The sequence below is a fragment of the Bubalus kerabau genome, chromosome 21, assembly GCF_029407905.1.
Source record: "Bubalus kerabau isolate K-KA32 ecotype Philippines breed swamp buffalo chromosome 21, PCC_UOA_SB_1v2, whole genome shotgun sequence".
NCBI classification, from domain to species: domain Eukaryota; kingdom Metazoa; phylum Chordata; class Mammalia; order Artiodactyla; family Bovidae; genus Bubalus; species Bubalus kerabau.
In genome coordinates this window covers 7,710,558-7,733,868 of record NC_073644.1, presented here as the reverse complement: position 1 = coordinate 7,733,868, position 23,311 = coordinate 7,710,558, and the positions used below count along the sequence as shown (strand labels likewise).

The window sequence follows — 23,311 nt, the reverse complement described above, 5'->3', positions numbered from 1 at the left end:
GGGGAAGAGCCAGAAAATCCACCAGAATTCTCAGAGTGACCACAGAGCCTGCTAAGCTCCCTGCTTCACTGGTGTCAGAGCCCGAGGGCTAAGGAAAGATGGAGACAAACAGTTGGATATCCTCTCCTGGGTACCTAGAATCATGAGCCAAACTGTATCCCCCAAATTCATATGTTGAAGTTGTAACCCAGTTCCTCCCAGTTCCTGAGAATATCATTGTATTTGGAGACATAGCCTTTAAAGAGGAAATGAAGATAAAATTAGGTCATTAAGGTAGGCCCTGAATCAACAAGACTGGTGTTTCTGTTTTTAAAAAAAAAAAAAAGCTTAGAGGGACTCCCTGGTGGTCCAGTGGTTAAGACTCCTTGCTGCCAATGCCGGGGGCACAGACTGACCCCTGGATGTGGAATTAAGATCCCAAAATTTTTTAATTTAATGAATAAACAAGAGGCTTTGAAAATACAGACACACTTGCATGCAGACACCAGATCATGTGAGAACACAGAGAGAAGTTAAAAATCCACAGCCCAAGAGGAGAAGCCCCAGGAGACATTACCCCTGTCAACACCTGGGTTCTGTAACCCCAGCCCCCAGAACTGGAAGAAAATGCATTTCTGTTGTCTAAGACCCCTGGTCTATGGTATTTGTTATTGCGGTACTAGCTGAATAATATACTGAGTTTGACAAAAGTTCAATCAGTTCAGATATTAACAAAACTCATGATTCAATGCTTCCTTTAGACTCCTGGTACTCAGGAGTCTAACCTTACCTCGGCAAGGTAAAAGTGTGAATTTGAATCATCAGAGAGGAATGTGTACAAATAATGTAATCTCTTTCCATTGTTAAATTATTTAGTATTGTTAAAACTAGCATAATACTCAAGTTTTATTATAAAGCAATGTATATAAATTGTGGCATAATGTGCAATGTTATTAGCTGTGACTCAGAATATTTATAGCATGATGATTCATTTCTAAAATTTCTAGAAATGCCAGAACCTCAAGAAGGCATGAAAATTTTACATCCACATCTTTCTCTTCATACATATTCACTTCCAGATTCTCTCTGCTCTCTGAAACCTACTCCACAATGTCAAAATTCTAACAGATCCTTGCCCAGCTCAGGGATAAAATGTCCAAGGATCAGGGCTGACCCAGGGAAAAGAAGGACCATAATTATCATATGCTACAGACAACAAAAGGCACCTCATGTGTGCTCTGATGGTAAATGTTTAAAATTTACAACAATCCCTCAAAGAAAACATAGAACCCAACACACAGTGGTTGAAATGCTACTATTTTGTAGGTATGGCCTTAAATAAGATACATTGCTAAACTTTATTTCACTCGTTTCTTTCTTTTTTTTTTTTTAATTTATTTACTCAGGGCTGATGTTGAAAATTGGTTTTCAGATGCTGGCTGATGGAGATGAGATTCATCAGGAAGGGAGGAGAGTGGAGATGCTTATGGAAGAATGAAGATTTTATGAGTCTTAAATCAGAAAATGAAGGCAGAAAGGAAAAGGAGGTGACCTATCAGAAGAGCATGGAAAGCATCCTGGGGAAGTTACCTGAGAACACAGAGGGCCAGGCGTCCTGGAGATGAGTGAGTGGATGCTGCAGAGGGGCCCCGAGAGGGCATTGTTGGCGAGCCCAGGTCCTCAGACGGCATCCGATGCCCGCCTCTTCTGTCCTTGGGTATTACACTGAAGTATTTTCTACTGACATCTAGTGGGGCTTCCCTGCTGGCTCAGGGGTGAAGAACCCGCCTGCCAGTGCAGGAGACTCGGGTTTGATCCCTGCATCGGGAAGATCCCCTGGAGAAGGACATGGCAACCCATTCCACTATTCTTGCCTGGAGAATCCTAAGTCGTGGGGACTTACCTATCAGCCCCAAATGGATCAGCTCTTTACTGCCCAGCCGAGGGGAGACCTACTTGTATTGCAAAACGTGGCCCCATCTTCCCACATCCTGATGCCACCGTCTTACGAAAAAAGGCGATGACGTCCTAGGTGCCCCTTTGGCTCACGGTGGGAAGTTATCCACACGTGCCCTGGGGAAAGGTGAGACCTGAGAAAGTCAGCAGTCCCTTGGTGAAACGGGTAATGGCACTGGCTTTATAATCTTGCAGCTACAGTTCATTCACGCCGTGGGTGTGTCAACATAATTTCCAGTTTGCCAGACAGAAGAGCGGTTCCTTTTCAGAGAAACCTCCAAAGCCCAGAGAGCAGGCGCTTCTGCCAGTTCTCTATTGAACCACTGCTGAAACGTCAGAGGCACAACCCCAAAGCCACGGTAGCTTAGTAGGTGAACCTGCTTCTCCCCTGTTTTGCTTCTCTTACTCTCTTCCAGGGCCAGTCACTGCCCTGGATGCTGCCTCATATTTCTGTTCCTTCTGACACTCAGCGTAACGCCCACTGCATAAGTGATGCTGCATAAACATTTGCTGAATCTAGTCGTCGAGTAGACTAACCCAATTTCAAAATGCTGACCTTGCACAAGTTTCCAATCAACAGATACAATGGGAGTATGAACGCAGACCAGCAGCCCAAAGCAATGTCTGACTCTTTAAACCAAATGAGGCCATTTTAGCCTTGCAGAAAACTGCTTTGAGTCCCTATACCCGTGTATCTTTTGCAGGGAACTCTGTTTTTTACTTCAAAAACTAGCTGTCAGTCTAGCGGATACTTGCCTAAGTAACTGAGCTACAGCGTCCCCATGTTAACCTTATTTAGGATGGCAGACAGTTAATTCTGCATGCGGATTCTGAGCTACAGAACAGGGTATTTCAAACCTGGCACTGTCTAAATTTGGGATTGAATAATTCTTGATTGAGGAAACTTTCCAGTGCACTGTAGGGTGTTGAACAACATCCGTGACCTGACGTCTAACCACTAAATACCAGCAGGAGTACTTACCACCCCAAATTTTGACAGTCAAAGATATCTCCAGACATGGCCAAATGTCCCCTGGGTAATGAAATTGCTCCCTAATTGAGAACCATTGGGCTTCCCAGGTGGCGCTATTAGTAAAGAAACCACCTGTCAATGCAGGAGACTCAAGAGACTTGGGGTTGATCCCTGGGTCTGGAAGATTCCCCCTGGAGAAGGGCACGGTAACTCACTCCCATATTCTTACCTGGAGAATTCCACGGACAGAGGAGCCTGGCAGGCTACAGTCCAGGGTCACAAAGAGTCAGATACAACTGAAGTGATTCAGCATGCATGCATGCAGTAGAGAAAGATAAAGTGTGAAAAGAAGGTATTTCCTCACAGCGTGATCAGCAAAAAATGTCATCAAGTTGGGTGGAAGGTGGAGGGTCACTAAGAAGGGAACATCATACAGATATTCTACTTTGTAGAATAACTCTATCAAAGCAAATTATAAGACTGGAAAATAGTAGCATCATATGTATTGGTGGAGCAGTCAAGCAGTTGGTGACTTTGACCCACTCTGGAGCAAAGTACAGAGTGAAGTTGAACGTTCCAGAAAGTGCTGACTCACTTGGCCTCACCAAGAGTCCCTGTGCTTCAGGAAAAAAAAAGAGCTAACACTCAAGCACTTTGAAATCATCATAAAATTGGATTAGCACAGTTCACACAGCCATGCTTTGTGATTTAAATGCACTTCAAGTTTCAAAGACTTAAATTGCACAGCCGATTTATTTATAGTACTTTATTTATAGAACGGAAACCAAAACATTGCAAGTTCTGCTTCTAGTTCCTGATTTTAAATCAATCCCAAAGTTTCAAAATCTGGGCAAAAATCTCAGGTTACCACTGCCAGAGTTCAGAAAGCTTTTGTATGCTCTGTGGACATCTTTTTATAGTACACATTGTCTCACTTTCTTTTTGGAACTACTGGAACTGAGGAAGACATTCCCCTGTCTTCCTACCAGTCTCTGGACCTCTGCTTGGGGACCTTGGGGACCTGCCAATTGGAAAATCTTTCTTCACCCCCATGCCCCACCCATTGCTGTTGTTCAGTTACCAGGTCGTGTCTTACTCTTTGTGACCCCATGGACTGGAGCTCACAGGCTCCTCTGTCCATGGGATTCTCCAGGCAAGAATACTGGAGTGGGTTGCCATACCTTCCTCCAGGGAATCTTCCCGACCCAGGGACTTGAACCCAGGTCTCTCACATTGCAGGCAGATTCTTAACCATCTGAGCCACCAGGGAAGCCCAGTCAACCCTTACCCGTCTTCTAATGACAGACACTAAGGGGGCCCCATGATCTCCACCCTTGTGTAATACCCTCCCCTTTGAGACTGGTGACTTGCTTCTCACCAACAGAAAACACAAGTGTGACAGGGAATGTGTGACTTGCATCCAACCAGGAGATTCTCTTTCTTGCTGGATGTGTTGGGGGATCCATAGAACAAGAACCTGAGGGCAGCTTCTAGGGGCTGAAGGGGGTTCCAGCCAACACCAGTCAAGAAACTGGGGTGCTCAGTCATTAGCTGGCAGAGAACAAGATGCTGCCAACACTCTGCTACAAAACAGGATTAAGCATGTGTCATTTTCTGCTAGCGTAATTTCCCCAACTGAGCCTCAGATGAGAACACCCCTCTCTGGGCCACACCTTGACTGCATTTCTGTGAAATGTGCAAGCAGAAGCTCCAGTCAAGGCGTGACTGGACCCCTGACCCACAACATGTTGCTTCAAGTCACTCGTTTTGTGGTAAAATGTGATACTGTGATAGAAAACTTCGGGTCGTTTTTTTAATTTAAATATTGTTATGTCTCAATGTTCCATGAGAGGCTCGTTGCTTTTTTTCACTCTATACAACCCTCCTTGACTAGCTTATTTGATTCCATTTCATCTACCCAAAAGTTCATGATTTCTGGATTTTTATTTCTAGCCAAAAATCTCCCCCTTGGGCATCAAACAGATGTAGCTATCTGATACATTTGCCACAGGTAGCTCAGCTTTAGTGTGCCCAAGACCATGCTCATCACTGGCCCCTCCCAGCTCCGCCTTCCGTAGCTCAGTTGGTGGCCTTATGCAGAGAACTGGAACTCCTCTGGTCTCTTCCCACTCTTTCTCTCAGCCATCAGTACAGTTCAGTCACTCAGTCGTGTCCGATTCTTTGCGACCCCATGAACCGCAGCACGCCAGGCCTCCCTGTCCATCACCAACTACCAGAGTCCACCCAAACCCATGTCCATTGAGTCAGTGATGCCATCCAACCATCTCATCCTTTATCGACCCCTTATCATCCTGCCCTCAATCTTTCCCAACATCAGGGTCTTTTCCAGTGAGTCAGCTTTTTGCATCAGGTGGCCAAAGTATTGGAGTTTCCGCTTCAACGCCAGTCTTTCCAATGAACACCAGGACTGATCTCCTTTAGGATGGACTAGTTGGATCTCCTTGCAGTCCAAGGGACTCTCAAGAGTCTTCTCCAGCACCACAGTTCAAAAGCATCAATTCTTTGGCACTCAGCTTTCTTTATAGTCCAACTCTCACATTGATACATGACCACTGGATAAACCATAGGCTTGACTAGACAGAACCTTTGTTGACAAAGTAATGTCTTTGCTTTTTAATGTCCAAGGTAAGGAGCAATGGCTGCGCTTTGCTGGAGCAGCCGTGAAGAGATACCCCATACCCAAGGTAAGAGAAACCCAAGTAAGACGGTAGGTGTTGCAAGAGGGCATCAGAGGGCAAACACACTAAAACCATAATCACAGAAAACTAGTCAATCTAATCGCACTAGGACCACAGCCTTGTCTAACTCAATGAAACTAAGCCATGCCCCTGGGGCAACCCAAGATGGGCGGGTCATGGTGGAGAGATTGGACAGAATGTGGTCCACTGGAGAAGGGAATGGCAAACCACTTCAGTATTCTTGCCTTGAGAACCCCATAAACAGTATGAAAAGGCAAAATGATAGGATACTGAAAGAGAAACTCCCCAGGTCAGTAGGTGCCCAATATGCTACTGGAGATCAGTGGAGAAATAACTCCAGAAAGAATGAAGGGATGGAGCCAAAGTAAAAACAATACCCAGCTGTGGATGTGACTGGTGATAGAGGCAAGGTCCGATGCTGTAAAGAGCATTATTGCATAGAAACCTGAAATGTCAGGTCCATGAATCAAGGCAAATTGGAAGTGGTCAAACAACAGATGGCAAGAGTGAACATCGACATTCTAGGAATCAGCGAACTGAAATGGACTGAAATGGGTGAATTTAACTCAGATGACCATTATATCTACTACTGCAGGCAGGAATCCCTCAGAAGAAATGGATTGGCCATCATGGTCAACAAAAGAGTCCGAAATGCAGTACTTGGATGCAATCTCAAAAACAACAGAATGATCTCTGTTTGTTTCCAAGGCAAATCATTCAATATCACAGTAAACCAAGTCTATGCCCCAACCAGCAACACTGAAGAAACTAAAGTTGAACAGTTCTATGAAGACCTACAAGACCTTTTAGAACTAACACCCAAAAAAGATGTCCTTTTCATTATAGGGGACTGGAATGCAAAAGTAGGAAGTGAAGAAACACCTGGAGTAACAGGCAAACTTGGCCTTGGAATACGGAATGAAGCAGGGCAAAGACTAATAGAGTTTTTCCAAGAAAATGCACTGATCATAACAAACACCCTCTTCCAACAACACAAGAGAAGACTCTATACATGGACATTACCAGATGGTCAACACCAAAATCAGATTGATTATATTCTTTGCAGCCAAAGATAGAGAAGCTCTATACAGTCCGCAAAAACAAAACCAGGAGCTGACTGTGGCTCAGATCATGAACTCCTTATTGCCAAATTCAGACTTAAATTGAAGAAAGTAGGGAAAACCACTAGACCATTCAGGTATGACCTAAATCAAATCCCTTATGATTGTACAGTGGAAGTGAGAAATAGATTTAAGGGCCTAGATCTGATAGATAGAGTGCCTGAGGAACTATGGAATGAGGTTTGTGACATTGTACAGGAGACAGGGATCAAGACCATTCCCATAGAAAAGAAATGCAAAAAACCAAAATGGCTGTCTGGGGAGGCCTTACAAATAGCTGTGAAAAGAAGAGAAGTGAAAAGCAAAGGAAAAAAGGAAAGATATAAACATCTGAATGCACAGTTCCAAAGAATAGCAAGAAGAGATAAGAAAGCCTTCGTCAGCGATCAATGCAAAGAAATAGAGGAAAACAACAGAATGGGAAAGACTAGAGATCTCTTCAAGAAAATCAGAGATACCAAAGGAATATTTCATGCAAAGATGGGCTCGATAAAGGACAGAAATGGTATGGACCTAACAGAAGCAGAAGATATTAAGAAGAGATGGCAAGAATACACAGAACAACTGTACAAAAAAGATCTTCACGACCCAGATAATCACGATGATGTGGTCACTGACCTAGAGCCAGACATCCTGGAATGTGAAGTCAAGTGGGCCTTAGAAAGCATCACTATGAACAAAGCTAGTGGAGGTGATGGAATTTCAGTTGAGCTATTTCAAATCCTGAAAGATGATGCTGTGAAAATGCTGCACTCAATATGCCAGCAAATTTGGAAAACTCAGCAGTGGCCACAGGACTGGAAAAGGTCAGTTTTCATTCCAATCCCAAAGAAAGGCAATGCCAAAGAATGCTCAAACTACCACACAATTGCACTCATCTCACACGCTAGTAAAGTAATGCTCAAAATTCTCCAAGCCAGGCTTCAGCAATAATTGAACCGTGAACTTCCTGATGTTCAAGCTGGTTTTAGAAAAGGCAGAGGAACCAGAGATCAAATTGCCAACATCCGCTGGATCATGGAAAAAGCAAGAGAGTTCCAGAAAAACATCTATTTCTGCTTTATTGACTATGCCAAAGCCTTTGACTGTGTAGATCACAATAAACTGTGGAAAATTCTGAAAGAAATGGGAAAACCAGAACACCTGATCTGCCTCTTGAGAAATTTGTATGCAGGTCAGGAAGCAACAGTTAGAACTGGACATGGAACAACAGACTGGTTCCAAATAGGAAAAGGAGTTCGTCAAGGCTGTATATTGTCACCCTGTTTATTGAACTTCTATGCAGAGTACATCATGAGAAACGCTGGACTGGAAGAAACACAAGCTGGAATCAAGATTGCCGGGAGAAATATCAATAACCTCAGATATGCAGATGACACCACCCTTATGGCAGAAAGTGAAGAGGAACTAAAAAGCCTCTTGATGAAGGTGAAAGAGGAGAGTGAAAAAGTTGGCTTAAAGCTCAACATTCAGAAAACTAAGACCATGGCATCCGGTCCACCACTTCATGGGAAATAGATGGGGAAACAGTGTCAGACTTTATTTTTCTGGGCTCCAAAATCACTACAGATGGTGACTGCAGCCATGAAATTAAAAGACGCTTACTCCTTGGAAGGAAAGTTATGACCAACCTAGATAGCACATTCAAAAGCAGAGACATTACTTTGCCAACAAAGGTTCGTCTAGTCAAGGCTATGGTTTTTCCTGTGGTCATGTATGGATGTGAGAGTTGGACTGTGAAGAAGGCTGAGCACTGAAGAATTGATGCTTTTGAACTGTGGTGTTGGAGAAGACTCTTGAGAGTCCCTTGGACTGCAAGGAGATCCAACCAGTCCATTCTGAAGGAGATCAGCCCTGGGATTTCTTTGGAAGGAATGATGCTAAAGCTGAAACTCCAGTACTTTGGCCACCTCATGCGAAGAGTTGACTCATTGGAAAAGACTCTGATGCTGGGAGGGATTGGGGGCAGGAGGAGAAAGGGACGACAGAGGATGAGAAGGCTGGATGGCATCACTGACTCAATGGACGTGAGTCTCAGTGAACTCCGGGAGTTGGTGATAGACAGGGAGGCCTGGCATGCTGCGATTCATGGGCTCGCAAAGAGTCGGACACGACTGAGCAACTGATGTGATGTGATCTGATCTAGGTTGGTCATAACTTTCCTTCCAAGGAGTAAGTGTCTTTTAATTTCATGGCTGCAGTCACCATATGCAGTGATTTTGGAGCCCAGAAAAATAAAGTCAGCCACTGTTTCCACTGTTTCCCCATCTATTTGCCATGAAGCAATGGGACCAGATGCCGTGATCTTCGTTTTCTGAACGTTGAGCTTTAAGCCAAATTTTTCACTCTCCTCTTTCATTTTCATCAAGAAGCTCTTTAATTCTTCTTCATTTCTGCCATAAGGGTGGTGTCATCTGCATATCTGAGGTTATTGATTTTCTCCCGGCAATCTTGATTCCAGCTAGTGCTTCCTCCAGCCCAGTGTTTCTCATGACGTACTCTGCATATAAGTTAAATAAGCAGGGTGACAATATACAGCCTTGACGAACTCCTTTTCCTATTTGGAACCAGTCTGTTGTTCCATGTCCAGCTTTAACTGCTGTTTCCTGACCTGCATACAGGTTTCTCAAGAGGCAGGTCAGATAATCTAGTATTCCCATCTCTTTCAGAATTTTGCACAGTTTATTGTGATCTACACAGTCAAAGGCTTTGGCATAGTCAATAAAGCAGAAATAGATGTTTTTCTGGAACTCTCTTTCATTTTCGATGATCCAGCGGATGTTGGCAATTTGATCTCTGGTTCCTCTGCCTTTTCAAAACCAGCTTGAACATCTGGAAGTTCACAGTTCACATACTGCTGAAGCCTGGCTTGGAGAGTGTTAAGCATCACCTTACTAGCGTGTGAGATGAGTGCAATTGTGAGGTAGTTTGAGCATTTTTTGGCATTGCCTTTCTTTGGGATTGGAATGAAAACTGACCTTTTCCAGTCGTGTGGCCACTGCTGAGTTTTCCAAATTTGCTGGCATATTGAGTGTAGCACTTTCACAGCATCATCTTTCAAGATTTGAAATAGCTCCACTGGAATTCCATCACCTCCACTAGCTTTGTTCATAGTGATGCTTTCTAAGGCCCACTTGACTTCACATTCCAGGATGTCTGGCTCTAGGTCAGTGATCACACCATCATGATTATCTGGGTCGTGAAGATCTTTTTTGTACAGTTCTTCTGTGTATTCTTGCCACTTCTTCTTAATATCTTCTGCTTCTTTTAGGTCCCTACCATTTCTGTCTTTTATTGAGCCCATCTTTGCATGAAATGTTCCCTTTGTATCTCTAATTTTCTTGAAGAGACCTTGTCTTTCCCATTCTATTGTTTTCCTCTATTTTTTGCATTGATCGCTGAGGAAGGCTTTCTTATCTCTCCTTGCTATTCTTTGGAACTCTGCATTCAAATGGGTATATCTTTCCTTTTCTCCTTTGGTTTTCACTTCCCTTCCCTCAGTCATAGTTCCTGCCAATCTTCCCAGTTAGGGTTTTCCAACTCTCTTCCCCTCATTTCCACTACCACCATCCATTTTTTTAAAATAATCTAGTTTAAATTGAAGGGTAATTAATTGCTTTACAATGTTGTGTTGGTTCCTGCCATGCATCAACATGAGTCAGCCATAGGTATACACATGCCCCCTCCCTCTTGAACTCCCCTCCCACCTCCCACCCCATCCCACACCTCCAGGTTATCACAGAGCGCCAGTGTGAACCCCCTTAATCATAAGGTGTAGTGGCTTTACAATGTTGTGTTGGTTTCTGCTGTACAAGAACGTGAGTCACCCATAAGCGTTCATGTATCTCCTCTCTCTTGAACCTCCCTCCCATTCCCTCTGGCCATCCTCAAGGTCACCACGGAGCACCGAGCTGAGCGCCCCGTGCTAGCCTGAAGCTGTCTGTTTCACACCTGGTAGTGTGTACAATGCAGGGCTACTCTCCCCGTTCACCGCGCCCTCCTCACCTTCCCCGCTGTGTCAGTGGACGCTTGTTTCCATATATTGCTTCTCTGCAGTGAACATGGGAGAACAGAGAGCTCTTGAGATTCTGATTGTGTTTCCCTTGGATACACATTAGGTGGGGTTTCTGGATCATATGGTAGTTCTATTTTCAACTTTTTGAGGAACTTCAATATTTTCCATAGTGGTTTTATCAATTTCCATTCCCATCAACAGTGCATTGGGCTCCCTTTTCTCCTTATCCTTGAAAATACTTGTTATTGCTTGTTTTTTCCTAATAGCCATTCTAATAGGGGTGAGATTATATCTCCTTCCAGTTAGGAAGCACATTTTTCACTGAAATTAAAGTTTTTATGTGCATTAATAAGCATATTCTGGGTCTCTTTATATTGTTTTGATTCCATTTTTTAGATGGTTACAAATAGAGCACTAAATTTCTTGCCACATACTGTCAAGGAATTGCAGGAGGAAATTATAATAGGTGAAAAATCTTACGGCATGAAAGTATTCATGGTCTTAATGGTATTTGCTCATTCTTCTAGTCCAAGTGAGCAAAAAGCTATTTGAATGAACAAAATTATAAAATGAATTTCCTATCATTGTCCAATATTTGATCACTTTTGATCATCACACATAAAAATACCTTCTAGTAATAAGAGAAGGATAAAAGTAAAAATGGTCTCATGGAAAGGACAGTTGCTCTTCTAAGCTTTTCCTGAAGAATCACAGTGCTTCCATTTCTTTCACTTTTCCATTGAAGTGTTAGAATAAAAAGCAGGACAATGAGCAAGTAACTTTCCCTGCCTTTCAAGTGTTTTCTACACTTCCTCTGTCGCTCTTTATATAATGACCGGATACACTCTAGAGACCACGGGTGATGACAAAGTGGGAAAATTAGTTTAGAAGAAAAGTAAAGCTAATGCTTCGGTCTGAAACAGCAACGTGAAAGCCAGTGCAATTTAGATGCCAAAATTGTTCAGAATCTAAAAATACTCTTCTGGAAATTAAAGAAATTGTAAGGATTATACACTCCTAAGTGTTAGTTCAATGAATTCACTTTTGAAAATCATTTTCAAAACCTTTATAAGTTCTGCTTAAATGGGTTTTGAAGTGTTATATTATGGACCCAAGGAACACTTTATGAATTCAGTTTCAAGAATCAACCCCAATAAAATTAAGAATGGGTTTAAGGAATAAATTTAAACCTCTCAGAAATGTACAGACTCCAGCTTCAGGACAAAGGAAAACCAATATAATGGACATGGTTTCTATGGGAAAAACTCTAAGAAATAAAGGTTTTAAGAGGCAGTTTTGTCCTTTAGCTTTTGTGTCTGTAGGAGGCAAAATTCATATTGGATCCAAGCAGGTGGATAGCAAATTTGGTCTATGGCTTATATGAAAAGTAGCAGAAAACAATTCTAGAAAAAAAATATTTTGTTGGCCAGATTTTCAACACTGTAAAAAAGGAGTAAAGACAGAAGCCCACAAAAACTTGAGTTAAATCCCTTCTAACTCTGTATATGTATGTGCATGCTGAGTCGCTTCAGTCGTGTCCAACTCTGTGCGATCCTATGGACTGCAGCCCGCCAGGCCCTTCTGTCCATGGGATTCTTCAGGCAAGAATACTAGAGTGGGTTGTCATTTCCTTCTCATATATATATATATATATATATATATATATATACACACACACACACACACATATCTTATATATATGAAGATATATACATGTCTCCAGTTTAGGAATAACACATCAAGATAATTTAACACTATATCTAATTTTATTTGTGTAATTTTATTCACCAAAGCTGATTCCAGACGTCACTTTATTTTTACAGGTAACAGCATCAATATATTGTGTTCTTTGATGTCTACAAAATTTTATTTGGGTCACTTTCTTTAATTAAAGCTTTTTGTTATTATTCATTATCACACTATATCAAGCAGGAATTCCTTTTTTGCTTGTTTATTTGAAATTGATCACTTCTTTTGCTATTAAGAGAAACCCTCTTTTAGGAGGTTTCGGCTTCAAAGTATAACAGATAGACATCCAGGGTGAGACAGAGTTACATATGTGAAAGGAGGTGGGTATGAGTGTGGGTGGGTGTATGCATGTGTGTTTCAGCACTTAAACACACTCTCCTTTCCTGTCCCAAGATGCGCTCATCTTTTCTGGTTATTTCCTCCTTACTCACAAGCAGCCAGCTTGCTCGCTCATTTGGAAGTAGCTGGCAACAATGAAGAAGCCAGCAGTGAGACACACTCAGCTATTTCATGTGACTCCCCATGTTTACTTGGTGACATTGTGTGTGCTTACTCACTCAGTCCTGTCCCACTCTTCGTGACCACACAGACTGTAGCCCACCAGTCTCCTCTGTCCATGGGATTCTCCAGGGCAGAACACTGGAGTGGGTTGCCGCGCCCTCCTCCAGGGGATCTTCCGAACCAGGAATTGAACCCAGGTCTCCCGCATTGCAGGCAGATTCTTTACCATCTGAGCCACCAGGGAAGCCCAGGAATACTGGAGAGGGTACCCTATGCTGCTGCTGCTGCTGCTGCCGCTGCTAAGTCACTTCAGTCGTGTCCGACTCTGTGAGACCCCATAGACGGCAGCCCACCAGGCTCCCCCATCCCTGGGATTCTCCAGGCAAGAACACTGGAGTGGGTTGCCATTTCCTTCTCCAGTGAAGGAAAGTGAAAAGTGAAAGTGAAGTCGCTCAGTCATTTCCGACTCTTAGCGACCCCATGGACTGCAGCCCACCAGGCTCCTCCGCCCTGATTCTCCAGGCAAGAGTACTGGAGTGGGGTGCCAATAGCCTATGGAGGCACATAAATGATTAGCAGGATAAAGTCGCATGGGAGGGAGGTGTGCTGGCGAGCAGGGTCCAGGCAGCCGGGGGTGCGCTCCCACCCCGGGTGGGGTCCAGCCTGGCCTGTGCAGCCAGAGGTCTAATCGGCACAGGAATGGCCATTAAACAGCTGAAAGTGAGGCTGCTTGTGGGGAAGCTGTCAATTAAAACTCTCCCAAAATAATTTCGCAGAACAGACATAAATGCAAATCAGCCTCTCCTCTCAGCTATTAGGCAGTTCCCCACCCACTTCTGTGCGCTGCCGTTCCAGAGCTCATAGGCAGAGGGCGGCCACACAGGATTACATAAGGCTAATTGTGTGGCAGCTCTAATTCCCAAAGTTTCTACCTCCATCCCGCAGACTTATTCCAGCTGTGCGAAAGCAATAAAGTGGCCCCTAAACAATGAGGTGATGAAATGGCTTCTTAATTAAAAAACAAAACAAAACAGGCTTTCATTTGCTTTTCCAGCTTTCTCCAAAGCTAGACCTATAATTCAAGAAACTTCATATACAGCCGGCATGAGGTCACGTCATTAGGTGACACCAGCCTCACTTAGACTGCAGCCGCCTGTTCCGTGTGGGTTTGCAGTCCCCAGGCTCCGACCTCCATCCTGCACCTGATGCGTTAAGTAACTGCTCTGCGTTGCTGAAGAACATCCTCACCCCTGCAAACACCCAGGACAGACTGCTGGGATCTCTAACTACCTCACACCCTGTGCATCTGACCCTGAGTTCCTTGAAGAGTTTCATGAAACTAGTTTACAACAGCGAACAAATGCTGCCATGAACTAGTGACGGAACAAGAGGAGCAAAAACCAAATGATTTGTCTACAGACATTTTAAGATGATGAAGATATTGATGCCAACTAGGTAATCAAATTTATTGTAAGATAAAATTATATAAGATAAAGCTACTTTCCTCCCAAAATAGCCAAAAACTTTAACGCTTACTTCAAAAGTCAACAGTAGGGGTAGAAATCTAGCCAGTTTGGAATGCATGTATTCACCCTTTTTTTAAAAAGCACAGGAGACCCTGCCTGAACAAGGCAGACAAGATCTTTTGTGGATTATGAGTTCAAACGTTGGTGGCAGGAAGACAGACAGCCAGCACAGGAGAAGAAGGATACAGCGAGTTGCGTGCCCCTGAAGTCAAGAGAGGAAATGTCCCAAGAATGAAGGACAGTGAACTGTGCCTCAGGCTGCAGCGAGACAGAGCAGAGGGCACGCAGACACTGGTGGTTTCAGCAGACGTGGGAAGGAGTGCCTGGGTTATGACAGTCATCTAAGTACTCTTACCCGTCGTGTGCGTTTAAAAACTTTCAGGAGCACAGGACCTCGGATCCATTTCTATCATCACATGTCTTAGATGGACCAGGAAAAGGTCCATCTAAGATGGTTTAGAGAGAATGCTGGCGGACAGTTCAGGTGTGTGCTCAGTGCAGGCGTCTCTGTATAAATGAGATCCACTGAATCCTGCAGGGAGCTTCCAGGAGCTCCTCGGGGAAGCTGGTGTTCCTAAGAGGGAGGGGGATGAAAAGAGAAAGGAAAGCTTGTGTCTGTTTGCACAGTTCACAAGTTCAGACTGCAGGGGATCGGGGCCAGGCTTGCTCACTGGACAGTCATAAACCTGAAGGTGCGCGCCAGCCCCCATACTGTATGTCTGTCCACAGCACCTACTGTACATGAGTTAGTAAGTAACTCTGAGGACCAAAACCTGACCATAAAGCAGGTACAGTCAGGAAATGCATTTTTTCATTGTACTCATGTGAAACGTACTGCAGTCTATTCCTGGATCCTCCTTAAAGCAAACAATGGCAAGAGCAGAAGCCATTTTTAACTTTCTATTTGGATTTGTTTTTTATAGACTCCCAAGAGGCTGCAAAGAACTGCACAGGGAGGTCCTCTGCGCCCTTTCCTCAGCCGCCCACAATGTGAGCATCTTGAATAATGGTAGTAGCATTCCAAACACAAGAAGTGGCATTGGTATGATCCACAGCACTTACTCAGGTTTTCTCGTCAGTACATGAACTCGCGTGTTTGTGTGTGTGTGTGTGCATGAAATTTTATCATATATAGATAACCTTGTGTGGGCTTCCCAGGTGGCAACTGGTGGTAAAGAACCCGCCTGCCAATGCAGGAGACGTAAGAGATGTGGGTTCGATCCCTGGGACAGGAAGATGCCCTGGAGGAGGGCATGGCAATCTACTCCAGTATTCTTGCCTGGAGAATCCCATGAACAGTGGAGCCTGGCGGGCTACAGTCCATGGGTCACAAAAAGTCGGAAGCGACTGAAGCGACTGAGCATGCATAGCCTTGCGTGACCATCATTTTCCCTGGTCCACGCAAGACACCCTCCCTCTGTCCCTTTATAGGCACACCAGCCCCCTCCCACACCGCCCCAACGCCTGGCAACCAGTCATTGACTCTCCATCCCTAAAATTATTTTAATCCCATGCATGTTACATCAGTGAAGTCATATAGTAGGTACCCTTTTGAAATCGGCATTTTCCATTCAGCATAATTTCACTAGCACTTCATCCAAGTGATAATCAACAGTTTATCCCCTTCGACTGCTGAGCAGTTTTCCGCATGATGGGAACGCTGCCGTCCATTAACCATTTGCCCACTGGATGCTTGGGCGCTTTCCAGTCGTTGGCCACCACGAATAAAGCTGAAGCAGGCATCTGTGTACAGTCTCCCGCTTGATGACGAGTCTTCATTTTCCTGTGATAAATGTCCCAAGGCGCCATTAGTAGGTCGTGTGAACTCAATTATTCATTCTGAAAGGAGCTGCTGATGCAGAAACCACGTTTAATACCGTCTCACGGGATAGAAGCCGATCCTGTGGTGCTGCCGTTTTCTTTTCTCTGGCCCCTACGTGTTTTTTCCCAACATCCATAATCCTAAATAAATTACCCTTCCTCACTTCTGCCTTGACTATTCCAAGAGTCTGCTAATCATTTCCTGCCTCTCCTCTTTTCTGATTCCCAATGGTGTGAAGGGTGACCTGGACACGGATTTCAAGGGGAAGAGTGATAGGAAGCTGTCAGTCCCTAAGGTGGCTTTAGTGGACTTTTTAATTTTCAGCTTTTCAGACCTAAACATGTAAAAAAAATCCGAGTTCCAATAGATCCAAAAACTCTGCCAATTTCTTTTCAGACAACACTGTATATAACCATAAGATGATTATCAAAACCAGAAAATAAGCAATGATACAAAACTATTAAAGCACAATTTTTCAGATTTTACTAATCATGGATGGATGTCCACAGTGTTCGTTATCAACCTCAATCTCAGCATAATACCATCCCAAACCTCCACACTCTGAACTGGATCACTCAGAGCTTCTTCTAACTGTTTGACAGAGAATGTTGTCTCTAATCGCTTTTCTATTGTGTAGTACTTCTTCCTTCTGGAACATTCTTCTTCCCCTACTTACTATGCCACAAATATATGATGAAATATTACTCAGCTGTGAGAAAGAAAGAAATCATGTCACATGTGACATGGATGGACCTTGAGAGCATTTTGCTAAGTAAAATAAATCAAACAGAGAAAGACAAATATTATATGACTTTCCTTACATGTGGAATCTGAAAAGGCCAAGTTCATAGAAATAGAGTAGGGTGGTGCTTGCCTGATTCTGGGGAGGGGGAGAAATGGGGAGATGTTGGTCAAAGTGTCCAAGCCTCCAGTTATAAGATGAAGGTTTCCTTGATGGTCCAGAGGTTAAGACTCTGCACTTCCACTGCGGGGGTCACAGGTTCGATCCCTGGTCAGGAAAGTTCTGCATGCCATGAGGAGCAGCCAAAAAGAGAAAAAAATAGATGTATAAGTTCTAATGTACAACATGGTGACTATAACTAAAATACTGTATTATACACCTGAAATTTGCTAGGAGAGTAGATGTTGAATAACATCTGAAAAATAAACAGATAATTATGTAAGGTGATAGAGGTGTTAACTACCCCTATACTGATTTAGACTGAGACGCTGTGTGCTATGCTTAGTAGCTCAGTCATCTCTGACTCTTTGCAATCCTTTGGACTACAGCCTGCCAGGCTACTCTGTCCATGGGATTTTTTCAGGCAAGAATACTGGAATGGTTTGCCATTTCTTCCTCCAGGGAATATTGCTGACCCAGGGATCAAACCCAGATCTCCTGTGTCTTTTGCATTGCAGGTAGATTCTTTATCCACTGAAACACTTGGGAAACCCTATAGTAGTAATCAATTCACAATATGTAAGCGTATCAAGTCACTGTGTTGTACACCTTGAAGTCACATCACATTATATGTAAATTATATTTCAATAAAGCTGGGGGGAGGAGGCAGAATTCAGAATTCAAAGTTGTCTGCAACAGAAACAAAGATTAGAAGAGACACAAAAGATGGATTTAAATTAGTAGAATTGGAGAAAAAACATATACAGCAAACTTTGAAGATGTAGAACCAAAAAAAAAAGGAAAAGATTTCAATGATACTCTTTTTGGATGCATAGGATTTAATCAAATCAAATACATAATTCAAATTCATTTTACCTGATTCTCTTTAGTTTTTTTTAATGTGGTTATTATAAAATGCAAATGTATATATATATATGTGGCTCAAAATATAATTCTACAACACACATCATGCTAGATTATTACCTCTTTGGATATATATGCTTTTCTTAACCAGTTTATGTCCGGCACCCAGAAAAATTTCTGACTATTTAACAGATATCGAAGAAGGAAAGGAGAGAAAGGAGAAAGGAAGGAAAGAAGGAAGGAAGAAGGAAGGGTAGGCGGATGCAGTTAGGGATGATTCCGCATATATAACATTTAAGTTATCAAGTGCAAAATAAAGGATTCTTCCCTTTTCTCTATCTTTCTACCACAACTGAATTGACAGGGGGTTGGTTTATTCAGGAAATTGAGCATAGATGCTGATATTTTTGCCCTGTATTGCCAGGAAAATTAAGAAATGACTCCTTTCATGAAAGACTCAGCAAAGTGCATTACAGAGCTGGGTCGTGAGAATCTACTGAAGGCTTTCGGTCCTTTGGGGCAAAGCTTTCCTCGCAGGTGAGCACACAGCTATTTGGAGACTGCGCATGCGCTGCCCAGCACGGAGCCCCTCCCTGCCCTGCAGGAGGGGACCTAGCAGGTTTCTTAAACGCCAGAGGTGGGCTTCCTTTAGTTGTCAACGCGTCTTCTGGGTTATTTTTAAAGAATAATGAACCAAGATGACTCACCCACAGCCCTGCATGAAAGGAACAAACCTAAGTGGTAGTTAATGTATGGTTTGCAGAGTCGACTTTTAAGAAAAATCAACCCACCCTGCTTCTCTGCCTGCTTAGAAGACATTTCTTCTTCCTCCGTCATCAAGTCTAGGGAAGGATGCAGCCCTGTCGAACCATCAACAGGACAGAGTCAAGATGTAGAGGACACACAAAACTTTCTTTATTTAAGGTATAGGTTCTTTTATTACCCAAGTGTTGCTCAGTTTTTCAGAAACACACGTTTTTACATAAAATGAGATATTTCTTATGTTTTCTTTTTCTTTTTGCTACCTTTTATTCTCTAGAACTCTGACTGAAAGAGAACTCTGACATTTGCATGATTTGGCAGGTGGTTGCAAATAATTAACAAATAATGAATTCTTAGGAAAAACAAAAGCATTCTTTTTGAGTAAAAGTAAATATGGAATACCATCCAAACTTTTATTGCTTTTACATCCTCATGCATGCATGAGTGCTAAGTTGCTTCAGTCACGTCCAACTCTGTGCAACCCTACAGATTGTAGCCGACCAGGCTCCTCTGCTCATGGGGATTCTCCAGACAAGAATACTGGAAAGGGTTACCATGCCTTTCTCCAGAGTATCTTCCCAACCCAAGCATCGAACTGGAGTCTCCTGCAGCTCCTACATTGTAGGTAGATTCTCTACTGGTGAGCCACCACAGAAATCCAAGAGCAATCTTACATCCACTTAAAGTGGATTTATTACCCAGGTATTTTCACTATATTTTTGTTTCCAAAATCTCTATCATATGACAGACTAAGATAAAAGGATAAGCAAATTGCTTTCCAAAAACGTGAGCATGTTCTGTAGCCCATCAGGTTCCTCTGTCCATGGAATTATCCAGGCAAAAATACTGGAGTGGAGAGCCATTCCCTTTTCCAAGGAATCTTCCTGACCCAGGGATCAAACCCAGATCTCCTGCATTCCAGCCAGGTAGATTCTTTATTGTTTGAGCCACCAGGGAAGCACAGCTTGTAAACTAAACTCATTACATGTCAAACCTTTTCCCATCCTCTCAACACCAAATAGCAAAACCAGCTTTTTCAATGATCCAATGTATGTTAATTATTTGATCTCTGGTTCCTTTGCCTTTTCTAAATCCAGCTTGAACATCTAGAAGTTCATGGTTCACATACGGTTGAAGCCTGGCTTGGAGAATTTTGAGCATTACTTTGCTAGCGTGTGAGATGAGTGCAATTGTGCAGTAGTTTGAGCATTCTTTGGCATTGCCTTTCTTTGGGATTGGGATGAAAACTGACCTTTTCCAGTCCTGTGGCCACTGCTGAGTTTTCCAAATTTGCTGGCATATTGAGTGCAGCACTTTCACAGCATCATCTTTTACAATTTGAAATAGCTAACTGGAATCCATCACCTCCACTAGCTTTGTTTGTAGTGATGCTTCCTAAGGCCCACTTCCCTTTGCATTCCAGGATGTCTGGCTCTAGGTAAGTGATCACACCATCATGATTATCTGGGTCGTGAAGATTTTTTGTGTGTAGTTCTTCTGTGTATTCTTGCCACCTCTTCTTAATATCTTCTGCTTCTGTCCGTAATATTTCTGTCCTTAATTGAGCCCATCTTTGCAAGAAATGTTCCCTTGGTATCTCTAATTTTCTTGAAGAGATTCTAGTCTTTCCCATTCTATTGTTTTCCTCTATTTCTTTTTCCTCTACTTCTAGTCTTTCTTAAAGAGATGGAAATACGAGACCACCTGACCTGCATGGTAAGAAATCTGTATGCAGGAAAAGAAGCAACAGTTAGAACTGGACATGCAACAACATGTCTGGTTCCGAACATGACTGGTTCCAAATCAGGAAAGGAGTACATCAAGGCTGTATTTTGTCACTGTGCTTATTTAACTTATATGCAGAGTACATCATGAGAAATTCTGGACTGGATGAAGCACAAGCCGGAATCAAGATTGCTGGAAGAAATATCAATAACCTCAGATATGCAAATAACACCAACCTTATGGCAGAAAGTGAAGAAGAACTGAAGAGCCTCTTGATGAAAGTGAAAGAGGAGAGTGAAAAAGTTGGCTTAAGACTCAACATTCAGAAAACTAAGATCATGGCATCCAGTCCCATCACTTCATGGCAAATAGATGGGGAAACAATGTAAACAGTGAGAGACTTTATTTTTTGGGCTCCAAAATCACTGCAGATGGTGACTGCAGCCATGAAATTAAAAGACACTTGCTCCTTGGAAGAAAAGCTATGACCAATCTAGACAGCATATTAAAAATAAGCAGAAACATTACTTTGCCAACAAAAGTCTGTCTAGTCAAAGATATGGTTTTTCCAGTAGTCATATATGGATGTGAGAGTTGGGACTATAGAGAAAGCTGAGTGCTGAAGAATTGATGCTTTTGAACTGTGGGTGTTGGATTCTTGGACTGAGTCTCTTGGACTGCAAGGAGATCCAACCGGTCCAGCCTAAAGGAAATCAGTCCTGAATATTCATTGGAAGGACTGATGCTGAAGCTGAGACTCCAATACTTTGGCCACCTGATGTAAAGAACTGACTTATTTGACAAGACCCTGATCCTGGGAAAGACTGAAGGCAGGAGGAGAAGGGGATGACAGAGGATGAAATGGTTGGATGGCGTCATCAACTCGATGGGTATGAGTCTGAGTAAGCCCTGGGAGTTGGTGATGGACACGGAAGCCTGGCATCCTAAGAAGGGTCGCAAAGTGTCAGACACCGCTGAGTGACTGAACTGAACTGGACAAAACCAGGAAGAAGAGAGGGACAGTCTACAAAAGAATATCGTCAGTTCAATAAAAGGCTCCGATTTCTTATCTGGCCAATACTTCCCAGGACTTTATTAAATCACATACTAATGTGGTTACACGACTCCAGGGCCAGGTAGAGTTCCAAGGATGCTACAAAGGAGCTAAATGACTAAATCAGCTGAAAAATGACAGAGACTGAAATCCAAGCGAGTTTCAAAGTCCATGTTTCCACACTAAGGAGGCTGATATCTCACTGTGTTTGTGAAACTACCAGCAGGTTCCAGGCCATGTTCAGCAGTCATCATCAAAGAAACCCATTATTGTCATTTGCCACTCCTCCTTAAGGGAAGTGTGGGCCCAATTCCTCTTCTTTAGGACCATTTAGATGAGCCCAATTTTTTTTTTCTTTTTAATTGGAGGATAATTGCTTTACGATGTTGTGCTGGTTTCTGCCACACATCAACATGAATCAGCCATAGGTATACTCTTAAACCTCCCTCCCATCTCCCATCCCATCCCACCCCGCTAGGTTGTCACAAGCACAGGGTTTGAGCTCCTGGTGTCAACGGCCAATTCCCACTGGCTATGTATTTTACGTATGGCAGTGTATATGTTTCTAGGCTACTCTCCCAGTTCGTCCCACCTTCTCTCTCCCTATGTCCACAAGTCTGTTCACTATGGCTATAGAAGAGCCCACTTTTTTTAGAGCTGTGCCTCTCACTACAGTAATGCTTCCCTGGTGGCTCAGACCATAAAGAATCTGCCTGCAATGTGGCAGATCTGGGTTTGATCCCTGGAGAAGGAAATGACTCTAGTATTCTTGCCTGGAAAATTCCATGGGCAGAGGAGCCTGGGCTGAAGTCCATAGGGTCACAAAGAGTCAGGCACGACTGAGCAACTAACACTTTCACTTACTAGAGTAGAGCAAGAATCTTATGCTGTGTTTCTTGAGGCTATGTTTTTTCAACCCAAAAGCTTTTCCAATCCTGATCACAAACACTGTATTTGAGCTCACTGCCCATCGAACACCCCAGTTCATTTTATACACCATTAGTGGTTTCATTCCTTGACTTTAAAATCCTCTTCCCAGTATCTTCAAATAGCAGAGAAATATTTTGGATAATAGCAATAATCCCTGACCATAAATAACTGTGAGCAAAACTGCTGAAACCAGAGAGGATGCAGGAATGTTTCCATCTTCTTGCGGAAAGGAAAATAAATGGTTAAATGCAAAGTGGGAGGAAGCCAAGCAGGGATTGGTGGGAAGTTGTTATATGTAGGTTTTTCACTCAATGGTGAAATGCTTGAGCTTTCTGTATATCAAAAACCCAAAAAATTATTTTACACTGTGAAGAAAACAGGGAACAAAGGCAGAGAATCTGCTATGAACTTTCACGACGTTGGCCATGGCTTTTTGGATGTATAGGATGTAAATGTACAGAGAAGTATATAGAGTTGCAAGTGCCTTTGGTTAACATGAAAAAGTTATTATTATAAGTGACTCAAGACCAACCCACAGTCTGTCTTATCCTCTCCAGCATTCAAGCCACAGAAAGTGGCTGAACCAGGTCCAAACCCTGCAGGACTTAGCAGGCTGACATACTGCCCCGGTGGTCAGACCTCCACCGACCCTGGGTCTCGGCTTCTCCTGTGCAACCCTGAAGACCTAGAGCTGATGTCTGTGGTCAGGCTTC

The 23,311-nt window shown here is 43.1% G+C and overlaps 1 non-coding gene across 1 annotated transcript; it reads left to right on the top strand.

Moving 5' to 3' along the window:
* The first annotated feature begins 17,310 nt into the window (after positions 1 to 17,310).
* Positions 17,311 to 17,383, top strand: TRNAG-UCC (transfer RNA glycine (anticodon UCC)). The gene has a single exon. It is a non-coding gene; the product is annotated as a tRNA-Gly (tRNA).
* Positions 17,384 to 23,311: the final 5,928 nt, after the last annotated feature.